Source organism: Acanthaster planci, linkage group LG09, assembly GCF_054643075.1.
Source record: "Acanthaster planci isolate LZ-2023a linkage group LG09, COTS_SCS, whole genome shotgun sequence".
NCBI classification, from domain to species: Eukaryota; Metazoa; Echinodermata; class Asteroidea; order Valvatida; family Acanthasteridae; genus Acanthaster; species Acanthaster planci.
The window spans coordinates 8,817,325-8,835,027 of record NC_141785.1 but is presented as its reverse complement, the minus strand read 5'-3'; the positions used below and the strand labels follow the sequence as shown (position 1 = coordinate 8,835,027).

The 17,703-nt window shown below is 45.4% G+C and overlaps 1 long non-coding RNA gene across 23 annotated transcripts in view; it reads left to right on the top strand.

The window, feature by feature from the left end:
- LOC110980701 (uncharacterized) overlaps positions 1 to 17,703 on the top strand; it is a 47,740-nt gene that overhangs the window by 25,249 nt on the left and 4,788 nt on the right. For 21 of the 23 annotated variants that reach the window (XR_015426384.1, XR_015426381.1, XR_015426383.1 and 18 more), the window contains 3 exons: positions 2,520 to 2,608; positions 3,152 to 3,211; positions 14,144 to 14,207. This is a non-coding gene — a long non-coding RNA (uncharacterized LOC110980701). Of the gene's footprint in view, positions 1 to 5; positions 2,609 to 3,151; positions 3,212 to 14,143; positions 14,208 to 17,703 lie in introns of those variants that run through there. The other 2 variants (XR_015426378.1, XR_015426390.1) reach the window with 2 other exon arrangements.

Sequence of the window (17,703 nt, the reverse complement as noted above, 5' to 3'; positions counted from 1 at the left end):
TAAGTAAGGCATTGGTCACCACGCTGCAGCCAAGGTGGACGTCCAGACGCACAAACTCCATGACATTGACTTAGATACATTGTACATTTCATCAGGACATCTTGAATTCTCCAATGTGCACATCCTCTTCCACGGATCTTGACACATTGGTTACTCAGTACGGGCAAACTCTCAGAGATTTGCTTAATAAGCACGTACCCCTACAAAAACTTCAAATCACAGCCCATCCTCATGCGCCCTGGTTTAGCAATGACATATTCATTCGGCCAAGCGTGAGCTGCGTCGTCATGAGCGACGTTGGAGGTTCATAGGCAGATTTTCAAAGAGCAGTGTTGTCGCTATAACCAACTGATATCTGCTACAAAATCTAACTATCATAGGAGCCAATTGAAAAACTGCAACTCAAATTGTCTGTTTCAAATTATCAATACAATGAGTACACCGACATCATCATCGCAAACTCTCCCCTCCGACATAATGTCTGAACTGTTACCTGGTAATTTTGCAAACTTTTTCTCAGACAAAATAGAAGTCCTGAGAAATGAACTTGACAACTCAGATACAGATTGTGCTCCTGTCCATGATCCTGGTCCCAGTGCATCATTTTGCCAATTCAGCGCGTTGTCTGAGAATATAGTGAGACAACTCATTATGAACTCGAAATCCAAATCATGCAATCTCGATACTGTACCTATCTGGTTGCTGAAGCATTGTTTGGATGAGCTCATTTCAACCATAACCAACATTATCAATTTGAGTTTCCAAAATGGCTGATTTCCCAAAGCATTAAAGTTTGCCAACGTCATACCACTTATCAAGAAACAGAATCTAGATCCTGACAATCTGAGGATTTACCAACCAATTGCCAATCTATCTTTCCTCGGGAAAACCATACAGCGTGCTGCGGCTTCACAAATACAATGCTACCTTGCTACTAACAATCTTACAGGTAAAATGCAGTCAGGATACCGTAAATACCGTAGTGTGGAAACAGCTCTTTTAAGTGTTTACAATGATCTGCACTCCCTGCTGACAAGGGTCAAGAGGCGGTTCTTGTGCTTCTTGATTATTCGGCAGCTTTTGATATGATTGATCACCATATCATGCTACAACGCTTACATCATCGCTTTGGCATCAACGGTTCTGCCTTGGAATGGTTCACTTCATATTTTGCAAATCGTCAACAATCTGTACTCGTCAATAAGATTTCATCTCCCCCTCATAATGTCAACACTGGCCTGCCTCAGGGGTCTGTCCTTGGTCCACTATGCTTCACACTGTACACATCCCCACTGGAAGAACTCATTACATCATATGGCGTTAACTGCATGATCTACGCTGATGATATTCAACTGTACCTCACCATGACAGAACAGCTTCCTGATGCCATTCAGTGATTGGCATCATGCCTCACACACATACATTCTTGGTCCACGGCCAATAAGCTGAAATTGAATAGCGACAAAACTGAAGTCATCCACATCACCTCTCAGTTTAAGCAACATACTCCAATTGAAAGTATCTGCATTTCTTACTTCTGCACCGGACCTGTTACTAGCGCTTGTGACCTTGGAACCATTGTAACGTCAAACCCTCAAATGCAAAACCAGGTCATTAAACATATGTCACTCTTCTTATTTAGCTCCTTACAAGATTGGACAAATTTATAAATTTCTTGATCAACAAATGATGGAAAAGCTTGTTCATGCTTTCATCTCTTGCCGCCTCGATTTCTGCAATAGTCTATTACACCGTATTCCTGATTCTCAAACTTCGAAACATCAGCACATTCAGAATTCAGCTGCCAGACTTGTTACACGTTCATCATCTAGGCAACATTTAACTGCTATGCTTCGTACTCTTCACTGGCTACTAGTCAATGAGCGAATTGCTTTCAAAATTCTACTCCTCACTCGCAAACACATCCATGGCTCAGCACCAGCATACCTTCGTGAACGTATTCAAGTATACCAGCCACGACGCCGACCTCCGACGACCTCCGTTCTAGCTCAACATTGCTGCTCGATACACCGATCACTTTCACTAAGACTTATGGACATCGTTCCTTCGTGCATGCATCACCATCGCTTTGGAACTCTCTTCCTCACTGTATCCAAATTATCAATAGCGAAAATGAATTTAAAGCAGTGCTCAAAACTTACTTGTTCCATTAATTGTTCTTAATTGTTGTTTCTTGTAAAGCGCATCGAGACCTTGGTGTGGTGCGCTATATAAAAACTGTGTTATTATTACTATTATTATTATTATTGGACACGTATCTGGATTCTTAAACTGGTTGTCCAAGTTTCCAAGTTTGTTTTGAAGAATAGCAAACATTGGCAAATTTGCACAGTTTGAGCTCATCTGATTCAAATCCAAAAGGGACCGACATTTTAAACAAGCAACCAAAGCACAAGGTTGGCTGATGTCACTCTTTCTCTGGTTAAGTTGGAGTTAATTGTTGTAAGAAGTATTTTACCCAGTTGTTTTACATCTTTCTTTTTCTTTTTCCTTACCAGAATTTGCTTTAAGTCTTCTATTAAAAGTTTCTTTCACCAGCAAACCATCACAAGAATGACTGTCCAGATGTTGTGACTTGTATGTTGCTGTAAGTATCTTATTTCAGTGTCATGAAGAGTAGTGGTGAAAGGTCTTGCTCATGGACACAAGCTCAAACTAGCAGGTTAACTTGAGCCTCTAAAACGATCCAGGCCTGAGTGTCAAATCCTAGCTCTAGTCTCAACAACATGAAACATTAGGTAAATTTGAGCCTCCAAATAACTGAGCTTGACTGATCAGTCCTAGTTTTAGTCTCAGCAGCATGAACCAGCAGGTGGACCTGAGCCTTTAACCATCCAGGCTTGAGTGACCAATACTTGCTCTAGTCTCAGCAGCATGAACCAGAATGTTGACTTGAATCTCTAACCATCAAGGCTTGAGTGACCAATCCTAGCTTCTGGCAGTTTCATGGAGAGTTCAAGAGATCAGAGTTGTTCAGAGTTTAACTTTAAAAGCACACCCAATGAATTTGGAACTACATGTATGAGCTCAAATGTCTTGTGTTTCTTCAGTTATTTGCGAACATCATGAACACGATGGCTTGAAATTGAGAAAGATTTAACAAATTTGATTGTTCTTTTATTCCTTTCAGTGCTGATTTTACTTTGGTCTGCTTTAATGGAGATGTCATCGACTGGCTGAAGGAGCATAGGTGATCAACAATTTTATATGCAAACCCTACAGAACAGGTCACAATTTTAGCCGACACACTATCACGATCAGTGAACCTGACACGCTGTTCAATACATCCTTTGCAGTTTTCACTGTGCATTGCTGGGCCAATGAACGATAAGCCTGACCCCGGACCTCATTATCTTGGCAGGGCTTGTGACCGCAGATTGCAAAGGTGACCGACAACGTGTAGTGAACCACTGCACACGCAGGGCCATCGCTCCAGCTTTGTGTATGCGTGTACAGTGTACACTGTATGGCATAGCAGTGCACTGAATAAATGAAATCATGTAGTGCAGTGCCTGTCTGGCAAGAAGGCTATCTTGAAGTATTAAAATATGTATCACTATCACAGCCATTTTCTTTTTGTCTTTGATCGCGAAAGTTGTTCAGTCGGATTACATCTGGAAAATGTCAAATTTCAGTGAAACTGGCCAGTAGTCCACCGTGTTTGTTTAGCTACTACAAACTTTTTCCCAAATGTAAGCTTTGAAGTTTAAACTCACTGGATCGACTGGAGTGACAATGACACTTTTCTCGCCGGTTCTAATGCTAGACCGGTTTTAAGCGCAAGAACTTTTTCACAAATAAACAGTGACCACGAAAGAAATCCATTCCTCAGCCAGAATTATTATAACAAGCTGATTTACAAAGAGTTTTTCTAATTTTGTGGAAATTTAGTTCATGTGTCAGAATTCCAGTAAATTAAAAAAAACACCCACTGAACTTGCGTAAATTTTAACTTGACTTTTTCATTTGCTGCCACATGTGCCGCGACCATGCAATCACGAAACTACAACCACTCCAGTGCTTTCATCACAACCACCAATCATAAATTGAAACAAATGTAATGCATATTCATTTTCATACTGCGCCGACAAATGCAAAGCTGCAGCCCTTACACGTCACACAACCTGCATATTTAAGAAGTTCACATGGGTGCTACATTGTCCGTCATGTGCAGCCAGTGCATTCATATATGTCACTAGCACTAGTGCAGACCCAACTTCCTTTCATTTTGTTACGATCTTTGCCATTCAGTTTGGTCCTAATATTGTCACAATCAGAGCGATTTTTTAAGGTAGGTTTTCCAACTCAAAGGTCGAAAACTGAAAGGAAAAGTCCCCACCTCCCATCGACTTTATATCCACGCAATTTTGAACACACTGAGCATGAGTGTGTATGCTAGGATCGCCGCTGTGGGGGCCGTCTTGACTATTGGCTGGCGGACCAGCGAGGTCAAACCCTGTTTATTTTTTGTGGATTTCTTTCAAAATAGTTTTCTCTAGTTTAGGAAATACTTTGTCATAAAAACTGCTAGTTATAGTTGTTTCGGTTGAAAAATTGATTTTACGCTCGAATATTTTCTGTGCCTAATTCAGAAGTTTTGGGAGAAAGTCAGACCTAAACCAAAAGTGTTGCCTGCATGTCACTTTCATTGATCTTGTATGGACAAGCAAAACGCTTTTATCTTCGAAAATGATTTTGTGATGCCTGCAACATACAAGGTAAACTACTGACAACATTTCCCTGGAATTTGAAGATAACATACGTGAGCTGCAGTCAAACAGAATACTTCGTTGTGGGAAACTAGGAAAATGACTGCTGCGGTCAATGCAGGCCTGGCTGTTCTGGAGTTTGCGTGTAGCATGTGCATGTTTATACTTGGCAGATCGGATTGCAGTGTCGTCGTTCTCTAATATGCAGGGGTCAACGTGTTTCGTGTTTGCAGTTGTGTCTGTTTGACTCGATACACGCTGACACACTAATCATGTTTGTGTGTCGGCTAAAGTTCTGACCTGTACTGTACATGTATGTTTGATATTGTGAATAGTGATAATATCTTCCCATATGTTCAAGTTACAGATTATCATTTGTCTGATCCTTTGTGCATAATATTCCCTTGAGGCAACAAAATTGCTCAAAATCTAAAGAAGGTTGTCTAAGGCATGAGGTCAAAATACAAATGCTTTTGAAAGCATTCAACGCTTAGTAAACGCTAAGCCCCACCGACGGTCAACATGGAACAGACTAACGTTTCAGCAAGGCTGGCCAAACCGTTCACAGTTGAGTGCAACACGCACTCTTCAGCTTCCAGTAAACAATGGACAGCTTATCGCATTACCCCATCATGGGTTTCTGCCGTCTGGTGGATTCATCACAGTAGCTCTTTACTTTGCAGCTCTACAGGAGGATTTAGATCGGCAGACTGTTTTAACTTCCTGGTAAAGTATATGTATCGAGTAGTTTTGTTGCAAATAAAGTGTGAAATATCTGCGCTGTCGGATACTAGACCAGTCTTTTCAGGTCTTGATACCCTGTAATCTTGATATTTTGTATCAGTATCGTGAGTCAAACATACACCTAATTGTATACCTGTAGAATCAATTCTGCTCACTCAAAATAGTATTACCTGAATCGTACATGACGTAGTGTTCTATTCATTAACGTATAGTTACAGATAAAACCTCTTTTTTTGCCCCTGTGTGCAAGCTGGGACTCGGCATTACGCACTTGCAGGTTTTCATGTGTAGGATCGAGGAGATACGTACGCACTTTCACTTTCACGTATGCACTTTCCACTTCGTGGCTGCACCTGCTCGATTTAAGGATACATGCTTTTTCTTCAAGTCAATAGTACATGAATAAACGTTGCATTTTGTTTTTTATGGATCTTTTGTACTTTTTTACACTTTGTGGCTGCACAAAATTTGAAAACAAACATGTCAGATTCTATACTAATTTCTAGTGTTTGACTTTACCTATTAAACTCTAATGCACAGTAAATAAAAACAAACACAGTTTAATCTGCTGCAGCAGGCGAACTACCGAACCAAACCAAAAATCATCAAACAAGGCACTTTCGAACCGAACCAACCCAAATTGCGCGGTTCAGATGTTCGGCTTTAATATGGCATTTCATTGAGGCACGCGGGAATGCATACAAGAAAACTTAATAAAATTAAACACAACAAAAAATGGATAACAAGTTGTACGGCATGCCCCAAACGTGCGTGAACATTCTAAAACTTACAATGGCCCCGCATCATGAGATGGTTGTAAAAAGCATGTGGTGAGAATCACTCAAAAATCAACCTAGAACATGCAACATACTGCATTGTTGCTGCATAACAATTTTAAATTCTCATGACAATTGTGCTCATGTATATTCAGATTTAGTATCATATTTGCCTATCTCCGGTAGTCGCGCTCTTACATTCCATTTTAGGCTAATGATGTCGTAAATGGCCATGCCAAATGAATTTTGATTGGATGCTGATCAAAGTCCGACTCCTGCTTGATCGAAGGCATCTCCGGAGGGAAATTTTGCCCAGTGGTTCAGTGCATGCAGTGCTTCAACCCAGCGCACGAGAAGAGTTTTGTTCGCGCGGTGGCCTAACTTGCTTTCATTTGATCATGAAGGGTCTGATTGTAGTGGGAATGCATTGTAATGGAACTTTTGTAAATAACAAAATGCTGTTATCCCTCCGAAAGAGGCTGATGGACAATTGCCCCTTTGGTCACATGGGCGCCGTCCTCGGAAAGGTTCCTCCTCAGATATGCAATAAAAGCCATATTTCATAGTTGAATCTAATTTGCAAAAATAATCAAAACACAATTTGCTCGAGATCTAATTTGATCTTGTATCCTGTACTGAATGAGGAAAGTCCTAATGGAGCATGTTTTTTTTTTTCTATTTGCACATATCTTAAGATCATTTTGTTGAGTCAAGTGGGGTCCGAACACAACCACTTCTGGCCGGCAAAACATGGCCAGAAACTGTCACACCTCCGGCAGCAACTTTATATAGAATTAACTCGTAAACAAACTCTGGGAAAACAGTTTTGAAAATATATATTCAAATCAAAGTTGTTCATGGATGGGGAGAGATAGAAGATTCATTACTTGTATGAACATATATTTTATACGCAGAAATACTTTATAGGCCTATGCGGCACATTCGAAGCGTGATCTTCGATGTCTCAGTGTGTGTTGTATTGTACATACCCAAACTCTAACCAAACCGGAGTTTGGCAACAAATTTCCGAACCGTGTCTAACCCGAACTGAACCTTGACACCTACGTGCAGCACTACATGTATTTGATATGGAGTTTGACTTCTTCTATTACTTTCAAAGTATATTGGTAAACCTGACTGAAGTTCAAAATGAATTTATATTGTGTCTGTGGATACTTCTCTTCAGAGACGATAGATCAGGTAGTAAAATAGGTAACTGTGCTTGGCAATTCCCGTGTTTCCCATATAAACTTCTTCATTCCCAGTCTAAAAACACTAAAGACGAACATTAGTCTTGTGGTGCTGTCTTTTTGTCATGAATTACCCACTCAATGTCTGTAGCCTAGAATGCAGAAGATTTTGCATCTCATCTCAATTCTTACGGCCAGCCAAGGAGGGCTGACTCGGGCCCACTGAAGATCTCCTTGAATAGGATATATTGTTCACAACTAGGGCTGTGTAAGCCACGAACTCCATTGTTGTCAAGGTTGCCCGTGCAGCTAGACAGTCCAGGGCAGACGGTTCTTTTTAAACTGTAGAACTGTCCCACACCAACTGACAAACAGAATGAAGGGGGATTAACAGCAACCGTTGAACTGTTTCTAAACCGTCTGTATTTTGACCTCACGCTTAAACCTGATGAAGTTTCAACTTAGTAAATACCATCTATTCCGAGAAAAACAATATCCTAGGATTTGGATTCCTAGATAAAAAGTTGCTGAGTCATGTTTTAAATTGCACCTGAATTTTAGCATCTGGGACACATTTTCACATTCACTTGAATACAGCTATGAAGTGTCACACACTGAACTGACAAATTATAGTAAAACTAGCACAGGCTTGTGTCACGCCAAGGTTGATGCATTTTTAATGACAATTTTCCAAAAAATTCATCTTCAGATGCTTTTTTTTTTTCAAAATGACAGCTCACCGTAGAGAATAATTTCACATGGAGTTTAATTCCCTAGCCATCTTTCAACCAAGTATGTTTTTCAACAGTAATTTCATCAGTTCCTTTTTTGGATTACTGCAAATGATGGACTGTGACTTTAAAAGAAATATGTAACCCTCCATTCTTAGGCAGGCACAGGTTTGACAAGAAGATTCCTGACAAATTAGCCAACTGTAAAAATACGGGTCTCCTGCATTCACATACCCCTGCCCAGCCTACATGTGCAAATTGCCCATGTGCCTTTAACAATTCGCTGAAAAGACTTGATTATGCATACTGCTCCGGATCCTTGACCCTCCACAATGCACTACGGTCCCGCCGCCATGTTCATTCGTCCTTTGCTCAGCACCTACATGTATCATTTACGGATGTGTCTTTATGGCATTTTCGGAGTTTCGAGTTCAATACCTTTTGCATTTGTGAATTGACTTGATTCCTGTTTACGAATAAAGAGTGATTTCTTATCTATTGGTAAGAGTGCATATTTTTTTTATCATCTATTTCGTATTTTTTTGCTCTTTTTGCCCCTTTTTTCTGTGCATTATCTACAGGTTTGGGTGTGACCTACCATCGTAGTGTGTTGTGTATGGCCGTTGAACAGGGCTGGGCAGCCCTTAGTTCTCTGTGTGCATTCGAATTATAACGGCTTTGCGCTGTATGGTCTGTCCGTGGAGCAGGGCTTGGCAGGCTGCTCCACTCCTTGGGGGTGCGGTTTATCTGAGATTAACAGCCTTGATGGAGAGAGACCTAGTGGAGGGAAGAGGCAAGGGTTGAGCGTGCTATGCCACAACACAACCCCGGACCTTTATGTACATGATTGGGTTGAGCGTGCTATGCCGCAACACTACCCTTGACCACGGTTGACCAGAGCATAATGAGCTGTTCCTTTCTCCATGCTGCAGGTACTGGGCGTCACTACTTACCACATCCCCGAGCAACTCTACTGACCAATGGCCCAGCGGGGCTAGCGGGGCAACGGTCCTCCGTATGCCCCAGGTCCCTCACCAGCTTCTCAACTCCGTCCAAGCGGGCAACAGGTTCCACAGTGGGTTCACCACACTCCACTGCTTCTGCCACAGGCGAGTCTGCCATACAACACGGCGCTCAGCCTCCCGTTGCATGGGACGATTTTAGCACTTTTGGAATGCTACGCCACCAGGGCTTTCATCCGCCTCACCCCATCTGCAGCTCCGGTCTGCCGATGGTCTCTGGCAATGAGGCCACCAATCCTGACCTGGGACGCTCCTCGCAGAATACGACCAACCATTTGGGGGACCCCCACCCTGCTGTACCACCAACCGTCCCAGCCTTTGGCTCCCCTGTATCAGTGAAGGCTAAGAAGCACAAGGCCAAGTCATTTTCTTCAGCTTCTTCCTCATCCAAGGCTTAGAAGAAACGCTGCTCAGATCCGGATCCACCCCGTGGAAGATGACCCTCCAGTCTCTCTCGGAGGCCGTCAACTGTCTGGCCCGCAAGGTAGACTCCAAGCCTCAGCCACCAACAATGGCACCCTACCCGGATCCCCTCCCGGCTGTCCCTCCTCACTCGCAAGGAGCATTCTCAGAGGCTGAAGTGGTTTCTGTTGTCCAGCCAGAACCACTTCCCGAAAGGGACCAGGCTCCGGATCATGTCCCGAATCATGGTGGCTCTCTCCGTTTGGAACATGGTTTGGCTCTACCCTGCGTGAACCTTCAACCTTTCTCTTCCAAGGATGACGACATCGACTCTGTTGCTGGCCTGACTCAACCCGATGGCAGCCTCTGCCTTCTTGAGCATGATATGATCCACGTCCTTGGGCTTCCTGTCGCCCAACCCTACACCTGCAGAGCAAGGACACACTTCATTCAAGCGTCACCCTTCACACCTCAAGTTGGCTAAGCCCATCTTCCCAGAGATGCCCCTGCATCGCTCCTGCATGGAGATGATGAATGTTCATGTGAAGGCTAAGGGCTGGTGCACAACTCCTCTGAGGGCTATGTCTTACTACCGCTTTCTCCAGGAGGACGTCTCTTACTTCTTATCAACCCGGGATATTCCTGACGCTGCCAGAGACTAGATTTTGTCGATTCTGGCAAATAAAACACCTTCATGGATAAGAACAATGCCAACTTTGACTCAGTTCTTGGTCGCCTAGATATGGCTTCTTGCCACAGCCTGCAATGTTCAGCCTTCCTCCTCCTCTCAGAATATATTGCCCGGGCCTGCGAGGAGGAATCTCCGGTCTCACCAGACTTTGCGGCCCTTGCCCTACAAGGGCTCGACGAGGGACTTAACTCTGTCTTTGAACAGTTCACCCACATTTCGCTTCTTGCCAGTTCCAGCTGCAGAGCCAACATGGTGGATGCCATGCACATTCCTACAAGTCAGTCAAGAACAAACTGCTGGATCTGCAGCTTCTCGTAGATGACTTGTTTGCCAGGAAATGTACTGAGGTCCTTGAGTTGGAGGTGAAGCGCATGGAGACCACCAAGAAATTTCACTTCATGAACCTGTGGCTCCCCCACACCAGCAGCCACCGCTGCCACTGAGACGACAAGCAGGTACGCCCCCAACCTCAGGCCACTCCTTTAGTCACCAGCTCCAGTCAGCTACTCAGCCATCAGACCCCCCTCGAACTCCACCCCCAACTGCTCCTAGAAGACTCCAGCCACATCTCACTGTTTGCAGGTTTGCGGACCGTGCCCCTGGCCCCTTCGGGGGGCAGTGCTGGTGACTACTCCCCTTCACCTTCAGCAGCTGTCATTTCCAACCCATTGGCAGCCATCAGGGCAATTTCATTGGGTTCTTGCTGGAAATCACCGCAGACAGCTGGGTTCTCCCCTCCATTGCCCACGGCTGCACTTGCGAATTCAAGAGCTCCCCACCATCCAAGATGGTTTTCCATTCTACTCTCCCTCCATGCAACCATTGTAAGCACCTGGCTCTGGAGGAGATTTCAGCATTGTTACGCAAGTGAGCCATCACACTGGTGCACCCAAGCCAGTTATCCACTGGCTTACTCTCGTCATTATTCCTGATACCCAAGAAAGAACCGGGAAAGTGGTGACCGATATTCAATTAGAAACCGCTCGACAAATTCATCAAGCTAAAATGGTTTCGGATGGAGACCCTGAACATAGTCTTGCACTCCCTACCGGTCCCAAGTTGGGCCGCCTCCATAGATCTGCGGGATGCATATCTTAATATCCCAATACTTGAACAGGACTGCAAGTTCCTTCGCTTCAAATATTGTGGCCAAACTTACCAGTTTTTAGCTCTTCCATTCAGCCACTCCACTTCACCAAGGGTCTTCACCCAGTTCGCCAAAACACTCGCCGCCCATCTACGACAATGCGACATTCTCATCTTTCAGTACCTAAACGACTGGTTTAATAATCATTGGCCGTTCCCCCGACGAGGCAAAGGCCTGCACTTCTCTCACCCTCAACATCACAATGCGCCTGGGGTTCCTCATCAACTACTACAAGTCGACCCTCAATCCATCACAGAGGCTGACCTACCTCGGAGTGATCCTTGATCTCCACAAAAGCATTGCAGCTCCAACGCCGGAGCGCATCCTCAACCTGCGTCAATCCGTCCTCCAGTTTCAACGGTCCAAGGCTCCTCCAGCATAAGCCTGGCTTTGTCTCCTCGTGTTAATGGCCAGCCTGGTCAATCTCGTCCCATGGTGTTGACTGCGGATGCTGCCACTTCAACTGCATCTCCTATCACGGTACCGTTCCAAGAATGACCCGACTACTACCTTGGTCCCCCTTCTGTTGGATATTCGCAATCACCTTTGGTGGTGGACCATGATCAAGCATGTGTCGGTTGGCCTTCCTTTTGTTCCTTCAAGTCCGGACATGACTGTGACGACAGACACATTGCTATTCGGATGGGGAGCCTCCCTTCCTCCACTCCACGCCTTCAGAGTCCGGGACACTGCCTTCCAAGGTAAATACATCAATATGTTGGAATTCCAAGCATTGTTCCATGCTCTTTGCTACTTCCAACAGCATTTAGTAGGCTGCCCTATTCAAATATAGAGCGACAACTTCACAGCAGTGGCATACATCAACCACCGAGGTGGCACTCGCTCTCCTCAATTCTGCATCCTTCCATTGCAGTTTTTTATGTGGACGAGCAATCAAGGGATCACCCTCAAGGCTGTCCACATAGCAGGAACAAGCAACAGCATAGCAGACACACTCTCTCAGGCCACTGTCTTCCCAACACAGTGGACTTTCCATCGGAGTGTGGTCAACCAGATTTTTGCAGATATCGAGCATCTTCATATCAACCTCTTTGCATCTGCTGACAATGCCCATCTTCCGACATTCTGCTCCAAGTTCCCTATCGCATGAGCAATGGATGCCATACAGGTCAACTGGTCGGGCCCTCTGGCATTCACTTCTCCTCCAATCTCCCTCATCCAACAGTTCCTGTCCAAGATAGAATGGGACCCATGTCAGACCCTCCTCCTCGCTCCGTTCTGGCCTCGCCAACTGTGGTTTCCAAGACTGTTACCTTTGGCCGCTAGTCTCTCCAGTCAGGGGGGACATCCTTCGTCAACCCAAGTCAGGGATCCTCCACCCAGCACCGTAGGGTCACAGTGTTTCTCCAATCGAAGCTCCTGTGAGTTCCATCACAGACTTCCTCATGTATCTGTTTCACTCAGGCCTTCAGGTTGCCACCATCCACAGCGACCGATTGGCCTTGGTGGCTGTTCACTTCGTCTTCAGCGATGGATCAACTGTCTTTGACAATGCTGCCATCCACCATCTCCTTCGAGGAATGTTTCTCAAACGTCCCCAAGTCAAACACCTCATTTTATCCTAGGACCTTGTAAGCGTCTCACGTGTTCTTGTTAGTCTTCCCTTCGAACTGCTGTCTGACATCCATCTCGGCATCAAACTGGAGTTCCTCCTTGCAGTCTGTACATTGAGACGAGGTAGCGAACTGCATGCTCTATTGATTGCTGATGGTCACATCCACAGGGAGCCACATCGGGTTCGCCTTATCCCAACCTTTGGGTTTTGGATGACAAACCAGATGTCTCCCAACATAGCCAAACTCTCAAGTGTTATCTAGCCAGGACCAAGCATCGCCAAGAATCTAATTCCCAGATCTTCATCGGCGTCAAAGGACACTGATGTCTGATGGATGGCCTCGGCCATTTTCTTCGCTGAGAATGGCCGGCACACCATGATGAGATGACCCAATCTCACGTCAGGGTCCACGATGTTCAGGCCACCTCTGCATCCTGGTCGTACTTCAGAGGAATTCCTCTAGCTGAAACCTGCCAGGCCGCTTGCTGGCAATCTACCTCCACCTTTACCGAGTGCTACCTGAAAGATGTTCCGCAGAGCCCATGGCAGAGCGACAGTCCACACAATGTCGAGTACTGCTCTGGCCAGGCCGGATGGTGGATACTTTAACCTAAGGGTTTCTCCTGGTGAGCGCTTGCTCTGGTGACACCCATCTTATGTTTCTATTAGTAACTACACTCCCGTCACTGACCCACCGCCAGGATACGGTGCCACTCTGCATATGTACATGTAGGCCGGGCAGGGGTATGTGAATGCAAGAGACTCCTCCCCCACATGGATTGGGTCGGGTCTCCTAGTGATACTCACCCCTGCTCAGCCGCTCCCGCCCATCCTTCCCCACTTTTTTACTGCTTTGAAAAAGAAGACGAACATGCTGGCAGGATCACAGTGCATTGTGAAGCGTCGAGGGGCGGTATGCATAATTAAATCTTTTCAGCAAATTGTAATAAGCACGTGGGGAATTTGCATATGTAGGCTGGGAAGGGGTAAGTATCACTAGGAGACCCGACCCACTCCACGTGGGGGAGGATTTTGACAAGTTGGCGCGGTTTTGACAAGTTGGCACAACTTAACCAGATTTTAGATAATTTATTCAGTGACCTTTATTTACAAGATGGCCATTTTGGATTCCAGATTCACTTTATTCGTCATCCACTCTAAAATCAGAAGGAGCCTGACTATTGCACTTCCGTTGCAGGTAAAGCCTTTGTTCTTTTTTTTTAATCAATAATAATTCATGACTTTGAATTATTAAGGCCAACCGAGATGAAATTTTGCTTGTGCATGACACGTACATGCGGAATCCGGAAAGAAAACACAATCTCACCACAAGAAGGCACTATTACCTACAACCTCAACGTGAGACACAAACTTGGCCAACGATATTGCTACAAAACACTCTTCTTAGACACTAAAGCCTTAACTACAACACATTGAAATAAACATTCCACACCTGGGTATGGGCAAGAATAAAGTGGATGAAGTAACAGTGAAGGGACCGAATAAAAGGCCCAATGACAGGATAATTTATGCTCAAGTTCCACAGAAAATACGCATTACAAGGTACGTGTACGTAAACCGGTTATGATACGTATCCCATCCCGCTATGAAACCTTCCCCATTTGTCCCTTAAATTATCCCCCCACATCTACAAACTAATACAAATGTCTGCTACAAACGAGTAATAACAAAATGGCTTACCGCTGGTTTTGGATCAAGGGTCTTAATGAGCTCCAAATGACGGATTTGATTGATAAATTGACTCTTAAATGTGCAATAGCTTTTTGGGATCCTGATTGCGCGCTAAGTCTAGCCCCTTCTGTCAAACTTACATGCACACTTAATAATCTCACAACATCCCGGCTCCTTAAATTCGGGACCAAAGGTCAGGAGCAATTACTACAACAACTACAATTATTAAGCTTAGTATACTAAAGTAATCATAAGACAAACACTGGTTCAAGGTTTCTGCAAAAACAGTCTGATCTGAAGCACTTGGATCTGAGGGTGGCTTGTCTGCTTCCAGCAAGAGGCACAACTTGGTGATGGGCCTCCTCAGTTTTGATGACCCTGTGCGTACTTTTGCGCTTCTCACCAAACCATTCTCACTCAGAGAAGCCTCAATGATTCATCCCATAGGATATCTGTTCCGTACGAGGTTGCTGTCCGCGACGAGGACCACATCTCCAACCTTCATGTTCTGAGTCTCCTTGTTCCACTTCTGCCACTCCTTTAAATTGACCAGGTACTTGCGGCTCCATCTGCACTAGAAGATGCCTATCAGGTACTGCACCTGCCTCCACTTCCTCTTCAAGTACAGGTCTTCCTTAATAAAGATGCCAGGTGATGGTCTTTGGTAGGAATCCGGGCACAGCAAATGGTTGGGGATAAGTGCTTCTTCATCTTTATGGTCGTTTGAAGTCCTGGTGATGGGTCTGCTGTTCAGTATGTCCTCCACTTCGCAGAACAGTGTCTGGGAGGCCTTCGTCATCGAGCTTGATTGGCTGTTCCTTCATAACGCCATACAGCACCTTCCATGTTGAGCAGATAAGCCTCCCCAGGATCCACCGTGGTGAGAGGCTAACAGGCAGTTGAACTCCCACTGTATACATATCTGCTTTAGGCTGGAGTCAATCTTGTCTTGGTTCCATTTCTCTATCTCCTGCCTCATATCTCGCTCTGCACCGACCAAGTTAGTTCCATTGTCGGATCTCGGGAACTTGACGGTTCTTTGTGCTGCAAATATTCTCACTGCATTGATGCAAGAGTCAGTGGAGAGGTCTTGTGCTACTTTCAGATGAACTGCCCGGCTAGCCAAGCAGGTGAAGATTACCCCGTAACATTTCAAAACACTGCGCCATCGCTTGATGTCAAACGGCCCGAAGAAGTCAACACCAGACTTCATGAACGCTGGCTGGTCTGGTTCTCAGGTAGGTTTGCCATTTTCTGTACTTGAAGGCGCCCTCGGTATCTACGACACAGCACGCTCTGGGCAATAATGCTGTGCACCAGTAGATTGGACCTCGGGATCCAGTACTTGCGTCACAATTCTGTAAGGGTGCTGTTGGCTCCAAGGTGTCCAACTCTCTGGTGGGCACTAATGAGTATCAATCTTGACACATGAGAGTCCTTGGAGAGGATTATTGGATGCTTGACATCTGCTGGCAGCTTGGAATGCCTCAGCTGTCTGCCAACTCTCAGTAGTCCTGTTTCATCTGTCACAGGGTCAAGTTTTCTTTTCGACTCGGCGTGGGCAGGACTCTGCTGTACGTACTTGATGATCTCAATGCCTGCAGCCTCTAGCTTGTCCACGGTGAGCGGATTTGGACTCTTTTTTTTCATCTCCTGCTGCTTTCGGCTGGACACTGGATACCTGGCGCTGTTTAAAGAGCATCTTTACGTGCAGCATCCATGCCACTGTGGTCTTCAGCTGCTTCCAGGATGAGCATCTATCGATCAACTGATCAACAGTCACAGAACCTTCCTTTGACTTGAGATTGGTGGTGTGAACTTGCTTGACCTCTGGGTCCTTGTCTAGCAGCTCCCTGACAATTTCCAACCTTGGCCATCTGGATTCTGGCTCCCCAGAAAATGACGGCCCCTGAAACCAGAGGGTAGGATTCATCTTCGGCTGTATCCCCCTTGAAGCTATGTCAGCCAGGTTATCCAAAGTCAGAACATGCCTCCACTGCTCAACGCTGGAGCCCTCTTGTATGGTAGTGACTCGGTTTCCCACAAAGGTGTGGAATCTGGTCATCTTGTTGGCAATGTACCTCAAGACAGAGGTACCGGCAGTCCAGTAGTAGACGTCAAAATGCAACTCCATCATTAAAGTAATCCATGCGACAAACTTCACTGAGAGACTGGCTGCTGTCAACTCCATCCTTGGGGTAATTACCCTCTTGAGAGGGGCCACCCTCGACTTCCCCATGAGCAGGTTACAGAAGACTCTGCCTGAACTGTCCTCAAAGCGTGTGTAAATTGCGATGCCGTAGCCTTCATCTGATGCGTCAGAAAATGCATGAAGTTAGCAGGTCTCAACCTCCACAAAGTCGCTTGGTCGCAGACTTCTTGGTACCAATATTCGCTCTAGCTTGATAATGTCCAACAGCCACTGGTTCCATAACACCATTTCTTTCTCTCCCCAGTTCTGACCATGCCCCATATTATCCATCCAAGGACTGATCTGGCTCCATGCGGTTCATGTACTGGTCCCGTTCTCGGCTCCTGTGGTGTATAGGCAGCTGGGAAGTTATTGCCTATCAGCAACTCCACCTCGGCCCGAAATAATGGAAGCTTAATCCCTCTAAGGTGTTCATACCCATCAATGTCTTCTTGGGTAGGCATTAAGTTTCTGATGACGGGCGTCTCAGATTTGGTGTAGACCACTGGGAGCTTCACGGCAGCTTCTGATTCAAGTCCATAAACTTCTAGTCCCGAGATACGGTGTGTGGTGAAATCCTGGGTCTGTCCCATGGTGCGTAACTCCATGGTAGTGGCCTTGCCAGTTACTCCAAGCTGCCGGGCAAGGTTCCAAGCGCAGAAGGTCATGTTGATACCTGGGTCCAGGAATGCGTAGGTCTTCACTGTGGTATTTGTGGATGGAGACCTGACTCTTTCTGGTATTATGGCCATAGTACAAAGGCCTGTGCCGGCTTCCATATCGGAACTAGCCGTGTCCTTGCCTGAAGTCA